The following is an 8,226-nucleotide window of genomic DNA, read 5'->3' as shown; positions in this document are numbered from 1 at the left end:
GAGATCTGCCTGCCTCTGCCTCCCAAGTGCTGGGATTAAAGGCATGTGCCACCACCCCTGGCCTGAGCTATCTTTATTTTTAATGTTAATATTCAGTATATTTTATTGAATTTTTGTGATTTTATAATGGAAATGGTAGTTAAGAACTTTGGAACCAAAGAGCTCCTAGACAGGAGATAAGATGGGAGAGATAAGCTGGAGTCTTCTCCCTCACCTCCTGTGGTTACCCAGGATAGAAGTCTTTTGTTCTCCAAAGTTTAGAAAACTCTGAGAGAAGGGGGGGGTGTATGGGGGAGGTGAGCCGGAGACTCCCCATCCTGCCCCCTGTGGTTGCCCAGGATGGAAGTCTTTGTTTTCCAAAGTGTTCATATTCCTGTAACCTTTGCAGCCATCTGTTACCTTGCTTAATTATCACAAGTACCTTTTACTTCCTATGAGCTGTTTTGCCTTTTACTTGCATTTCCTCACATGAATATAAAAACCCCAAAACTGGAGATGAGACTCCTTTATGGAAGGCTCCATGGGTCAGTCTGCTAGCGAAAAATTAAATCCCTCTCCTCACCTGACTTTGGCTGCTGGTCTCTGACTTTCCCATTACAATTTCATATAATATAGTTTGATGGTATTTAGATCTCCCCCATGCACACCTCCCCCCACTGCCCCCCACCCACCCAATTCAATGTCAGACTCTTAACATTATTTTGTATAAGGAATTTTCCCTAAACGTTTTTTAAGATTTACTTTTTTTTATGTTATGTGTGTGTTTTGTAACACGCATGCCAAGTGCCCAAGGAGGCCAGAAAAGGGAGTCAGGTCCCCTAGACCTATGTTTACAGGGGATGGTGAGCTGCCGTGTCAATGCTGGGAACAGAACCTGAGTATTCTGCAAGAGCAGCAAGTGCTTTTAACCGCTGAGCCATCTCTCCAGCCCTAAATTCTAATGCTTTGTTTTTGCATGGGAGATAAAGAATGAACAGTCCCTCCAGACATCAGTATTCCTGAATATTCATTCCATCAGGAAATAATTATTTTTAACATCCTTTGTGTCATTTAATGGACATTTTGGTGCACCTTTAGATAGTGATACTTGAACTGTTTTCATAACAGGCTCTAGAGTGTACATCTTCATTAAGGTTCTTCAGAGAATAACCAACAATCTCTGGAATGCAAATTCTGATTAGTGATAGGGATCAGATCCAGGTGACCCCAGACCCAGAAACCATAAGGCCCCTAAGAGGAACTAAGTCAGCCAACTCCCAGCCACCTGCAAGCTGACAAAAGCTGCTCTGCAAATTGGTGACCCAATGTGTTGTGATCACCAGAGCATGCTCCACAGGCTGACAAACAGGTTTCCCAAGCCCTGTGACTGCAGTGGGTTCCTGGAACCCTGTAATCATAGAAAACATGTTTTATAGTAGATGTTTTCCTCAGTAGGTTTCACCAGGTACAGACCCCACACCCTCCCTGAACAGCACCAAAACAGCCCCAAACAGCAGAAAAATATTCTCTTTTTCCACATTCTTTCCCTTTATAAGCTAGACCCTGCAGCCTGGTTTTTACTCACTCCTGAGTTGAGACCCAGCCCTGCCAACCCATTAAACTCTGCTTTGCCAGAGTCCTCTCTGATTTTGTTTCATGGCAATCCTGACCCCTGCCATCTTTTTAATCTAACATATGGTGCCGTGATTCAGATCATTGGGTTCTATTAGGGTCTGGTGGTGAGGACTCTGCCTAGACCAGCCACTGGATACCAGCTACTGCACTCACCACCAATTCAGCCATCATCTCTCTCTCTCTCTCTCTCTCTCTCTCTCTCTCTCTCTCCCTCTCTCCATCTCCCTCTCTCTCTCCCTCCTCTCCTTCTTCTTCTCCGAGCCATACAGTCATTGGATCTCCTATTCCTCATTAAATCATGCTGGTACCTCAGGATATCCCATGTTTTCCCCTCCCTAGTCGCAGGACACTGTCTCTAAGGGACTTTGAGACACTCTCACTTTCGGGATCCTTTCCACAGAAGGACGCCTCTCTGGACATCAGTCCTGCACAGTGATTTGGCATGCCTGTTCTCTCATACCTCTTCCCTCTCTTGTCCTCGTCCTCTCAGTCTCTCCTCCTCTTGGTACTCACCCTCCGAGTCAGCCTCACTCCCAACCTCTTCTTCCCCTGGAGATTCCCACAGCCTTTTCATTTCCCTTCTTTAGCTCTCATTTCCTCCTTTACCTCCTCACACTAACTGCCCTTTTTATTCTCTTCCTCATCCTTTTAATTAAAATGGGCAACCTCAATTCCAAACCTGCTGAACTCACCGCCCCCACACACCCCACACCCCACACACACACCCCACTTGCTTGTCTCTTAAAATCTTTAAAAACCTTAGATCTTCTGGACACTGTCAGACCTAAGTGGCTCAAATTTCTCTGCACACTGCCTGGCCACAGTACAAGTTAGACAATGGTTCTGTCTGGCCAGAGACAGGGACCTTAGATTTCAAAATTTTAAGAGATTTAGATAACTTCTGCCAATGTAACGGCAAATGGTCATAACTCCCTATGTCCAAGCTTTCTTTCTTCTTTGTGCCTGACCCTCCTTCTGTGCTCCCTGCCAGACATGTCAGGTCCTCTTGGCAAGGACCCCTCCTGCTGACAGCAACCCCTCTGCCCCTCCTGATCCTTACTTCCTCAAATCTGCCTTTGATCCTGACCTGGCCTATGAACAGCCCCCTCATCAACCAACACCCTCTTCATCATCCCTTTCATCCTCTGCACCCCTTCCCCACTCCCCCTCCAATTACCCAACTGCAGCCACCACCTCTGCCACCTCAGCCACTGGGGATGCTGCAACCTGCCTCCCTGCTGCACCCCCCTCCACTTCCCCCCACACCCTCACCTTCCCCAACCCTCACACCTCACACATCTCATATGACACTCCTAAAACACTTGCTGGACTCTGCTGAATGCCTTGCCTCCTCAGTTGCCTCAGCAGCTTCCCCACATCCTTCAACTAAAGAAAAGTCATCTCCTCTGTCCCCTCCTTCTCAGTCCCCCATCTCTCACCACACTCTCACACGGCCTCAACCCACTAACCCAACAAGTCTCTACCCTCTTCACAAGGTAGCCAGGGTAGAGGGAGATGTCAGAGTCCACATCCCTTTCTCTCTTAATGATATGTCCCAAATAGAGAAAAGATTTTGCTCCTTCTCCACAGACCCAGCCCACTTCATTAAAGAATTCAAATATTTAACCTTCAGTTATGACTTGACCTGGCATGACATCTTTGTCATCCTCCAGTCTACCCTGACCTCTGCTGAGAGGGAACGGGTTTATACTGCAGCCCAGGAGTACACCAATGAACTCCGTGTAACTGATGAGGATTCTCCTCCTGGGACTCTTGCTGTCCCCAGCCAGAACCCAGTGTGGAACTATCAGGATGGAAGAGATGAGAGAAAGGCTTGTGATTTTATGATTACTTGTCTTCTTGCAAGATTAGAGAAAACCTCCCATAAAATTGTCAATTTTGATAAACTAAAGGAAATAACACAAAACCCCTCTGAAAAACCAGCACAGTTTCACGCTTGACTTACTGAAGCCCTGGTACAGTACACCAGATATGATCCAGATTCTAGAGATGGCAGGTTTATCCTTAACCATCATTTCATCTCATAATCTGCCCCTGATATTAGGAGAAAACTTAGATGGCTAGAAAGGGGCCTGGATACCCCCCAGAAAGATCTGTTAAAAATGTCATTTAAAGTCTTTAATACCCTGGAGGAGCAGGCTAGGATGAACAAATTTGCCCTGTCTAAACAAAAATACCAGCTGCTGGCCAGAGCTCTAAGGGCTCCTCCAAAGAAAACAATCTTCGGCCTCACTGTGACACAGCGTCAGCCACCAGGACCCTGTTTCAGATGTGGACAGACTGGACACTGGGCCAAACAATGCTCCAACTCATGACCACCACCGGGACCCTGCCCTCAATGTGGACAGACAGGTCACTGGAAGATCGACTGTCCTTCTTTGCCACAACAAGATAGGCCACTCTCCTCCCCCACCCCATCCACTTTTCAGGAGTCCATCACCAATCTTCTGGGCCTAGCAGCCAAAGACTGACAGAGCCCTGGTTCCTCAGCCCCCAGCTCATCTATAACCATCACTATGCAGGAGCCTAGGTAATGGCTACAATAGCTGGTAAGTCTATTTCCTTTATTATAGACACGGGGGCACCACAGTCTGCTCTCCCCTCCTACTTTGGTAGGGTTTTTCCCTCTCAGATCTCCATGGTGGGGATAGATGGAAGACCCTATTTCCCTAAAACAACAGGACCCCTATCTTGTATATTTTGGAAAACTCCCTTAACTCACATCTTTTTAGTCATGCCCTCATGCCCTTCTCCCTTACTTAGTAGAGACCTTATGCAGAAACTCTCTTTCTCTCTCTCTTTTCTTCCCTCCCCAGTCTTCATTCTCTTCCCTACAGCTCCTCTCATCCAAAACAAAATCTGGCCACTCCCAGCATCTGAGGTTGATCACCAAGTTTGGGACACTTCCACTCCGGGACCCCCATTATTAACAGCCCACTAATCCTTAAATTTTTGGAGGCATCTTATCTTCCTGCCAAGGTAGCAACCTCACTGATCCTATTGCCAGAGGCAAAGACCTGGCCAACCAAGCTGCTAGAGAGGCCAGCAAATGCCGATATCATGCTGCTAACCTGTCTTTCTTAGCTCCATCAGAGTTCGTGCCTTCTACACTCCTCGACAGTATAAATCTCTTTCAGATAAAGGAGCTACCCCAACCTCAGGAGGATGGATGATTCTTGGGAAGAGGTATTACCTACTGGAAACCCAGGTCTCATCCACCTTGACTCACCTACATAACATCTTTCATATTGGGGCTCACCCACTTTATAAATTTCTTGAACCCTTCATTTTTCACCCTAAATTCCTTCCCCATCTCACAGAAGTCACCCAATCCTGCCCCATCTGTGCCACTGTTTCCCCTCAGGGTGGGGCTACCCACTTCCCTCCTTTAAATCCCATCAACATAGAGGAGCTCTCCCCAGGGTTTACACATATGCCAGCTTGCAAAAAGTTCAAGTACCTACTAGTCTTGGTAGATACATTCTTGGGATGGTTTTTCCCACTATGGGGGAAACAGATGTAGTGGCTAGCTATCTAATCCAAAGTATCCTTCCCTGCTTTGGCCTCTCCCTTACCCTCCAATCAGACAACGGCATGGCCTTCATCTCTAAAGTGACCCAGATGGTATCTCATTCCCTGGGAATAACCTGGAAACTACACATTCCCTACCATTCCCAGTCATCAGACAAGGTGGAACGAGCTAACTCACTTCTCAAGGATCACCTTATTAAACTCTCCTTGGAATTACATCAATCCTCTCCTTCCCCTAGCTCTTCCCCAGGTTATAAGCCATCCCACAAGTTTCATCCTTTTTAAGTCCTTTTGAGTTATGTATGGCAGGCCTTTCTTCCTAAGCAATCTGCCACTCCAACAATCCTCTCCCCTCCATGACTACAAACCTGTTTTCACTCTTCTAGGAAAACTCCTCAGGGAGCATGCTGACCAGACTATCCTACAGGCATCCAAAGACCAGATCTCCCATCCCCTTCAGCCAGGAGACTGAGCCTACCTCTGGTCCACTGATCCACACAAGGGACTGAAGGGAACCCTCCAGCTGTTGCCATTTTTGCCTTTATTCATTTTTAATGACTTGGTTATTTTTATAGCATTTTTGTCCATTTCTTTTAAGTTATTAGGGGGGTAGATTTTTTAAAAACTGGTTTTTACTCTATGTCTGGTTGGGGATGTGTGTTTTGTTTCCTGCTAGTGCTACTACAGTTTATTTTCTCACCCAAGACACGCTGAGCATCCTCAAGGGGCAGGCACTCACTGTGAGGCTGCTCATAAACACAGAAGAGGTATTCATCCCAACAGATTGCAACTTGCACAATGAAAAACATGAGAGATATGAAAAGGCAAGGCAACCTGGCTTCTCAAAAACTTCACAACTCTTTAATAACTGAATCTAAAGATATCAAGATGGGTGAAATACCATACAAAGATATCAAAAGTTTAGTTTTTTCTTTTTAATGATCAATGACTTCAAAGAGGAAACAAATAAATAATTGAATAAAGTAAGGGAGGCAGTAAAGTTTTGGATGAGAAATTCAGCAAAGAGTTATTGATTGATTCTGGGGAAAAAACAGCAATCTTGAAAATGAAAAGTCCAATAAATCAAATTTTAAAACAGTGGCAAGCATCACTAATAGACAAGATTGAGTAAAAGGAATAATATCAGAAAAATAATATCAGGAATTAAAAATGATAAATTATTACATTCAGTAATAATAACGAAAAGTAGGAAATTATGACTAAGAATTCACAGTTTCTGGAACATGGAAAAACAACCCATTCACAATAGCCATAAATCAACAAATTAACCAACTAAGTATTATACCTAGAAATACACTAAGAAGACTCTTAGTCTCTTTCAAGGATGGAACTCTTGGTAGGTTAACCAGACTCCAGTGGATGAATCCACACTGAAGGACATATGGGGACACAAATCAGACTTTATAGTCTTTATTATATGTACAATAGAACACATTAAATTGATTTGAGGGCAGTCAGGAGAGGTGCAAATAGGGAAGGGGATCTAAATACCATGAAAATATATGAAAATTGCAACAATTCAATAAAAAAATTTAACTTTGAAAAAAATTTATTGAGAATTTTATATAAGGTGTTTTGAGCAAATCCATGCCCACTACCTCACCTCCAACTCCTCCCATATCTCACCATCACTTTTTTCAAGTACTCTTTCTTTTTTTGGTGTCTGTTTGGTTTTTATGGGGCTTCTTGCTACTCTAACATTCCCCCCTTTGAAGAGGTAACCCTAAAATCTTTTAGGGATTAGGTAAAAACTCCAAAGTACTTTTGACATTTTTGGCCTTTGGAACAGAGAATGTTGCTAAGAGGCCCAAAGATGTTTTGACTTTTAGCCAAGGAACTGGCTATTTTTCTTTGGCATCTTTTACCCTGACTGCCCAGCCAATTCCTACCTCTTATTCTTATCACACCATCCTCTGAAGAGGTTACCAGGACACAGACTGCTCTGGCTTCTTCTGTGCTGAACAGGGATGCAAGGTGAGGCAACTGGGGTACCCCTTCAGTGAGTCTATCTAAAAGATTCCCAAATTGCATAACTCTTATCTACAGGGTGAAAAGAAAGTACTTGACTGGTGAATAGGAGATGTGAAGGAAAAGTAAAGGCAAGAATAGTTAGTATTACAAGTTCTAGACAGGGAACCAGAAAAAAGTCAGAACAGGGCAAATTTCAAATGTTCATATCAGAGTCCATTGGGATTTCTTGAGGAGAGCTTCCAAAAGCATCCCTCTATTGGGTTCCTCCTCATTTTTCTTTTGTCTGCCAATGCTGGACTCTAGCAAGATGGACTTGGGATTTGTTTTCAGGCACTTTGATGGCTGTTGGAGTGACTAGAATCAGTGTCAGTTCCCTTGCAAAGGCTTCTAGATAGGCAGAGAAGACACATTTAGTCATTATTTTAGAAAAATAGCCTGGCGTGGTGATGCACGCCTTTAATCCCAGCACTCAGGAGGCAGAGGCAGGCAGATCTCTGTGAGTTCAAGGCCAGCCTGGTCTACATAGTGAGTTCCAGGACAGCTGGGGCTACAGGGAGACACTGTCTCAAAAAGACCAAAAAAAAAAAAAAAAAAAAAAGAGAAGAAAAATAGTGGACTGTCTCCCTTAGCTACAGGTGGACACTACAGTATTGCAGACCAAGATTTGAAGTTTTACATCTAAGCAGCACTTACTTTCTGCTTAGAAACAAAATCATCAATGAGAAATAATTATCTAAATAGCATTTATATTTACTTAAGCCTAATGTCTAGGAAGTATAATCCCTTGAACTCTTAAAAAAAATGATGACTTTACTCTTTGGTTATACTTTCCTTTTGGGTGTTTAAGACCATACAGTGGGACCAGATAAACCAATATTTTTACTCTTAAGCTCCTTTGAGGATCTGTTCCTCAGGGGTCACATAGACTTGGAATGAGAACCTAGCTCCTTTCTTTTACCAGTTCCGCCTATATGAAGATAAGTTAAAGGTCCTGCTCGACCATGGTTGGCTTCGCTTGGAAGCATGGAGGAAATGATTCCTGTGTTGACCCTCCTCTTTGTAGACTGG

This window comes from Nannospalax galili, unplaced genomic scaffold (assembly GCF_000622305.1).
Source record: "Nannospalax galili isolate Female #2095 unplaced genomic scaffold, S.galili_v1.0 scaffold168, whole genome shotgun sequence".
NCBI lineage: Eukaryota > Metazoa > Chordata > Mammalia > Rodentia > Spalacidae > Nannospalax > Nannospalax galili.
Note: the sequence above shows the minus strand (reverse complement) of the source record.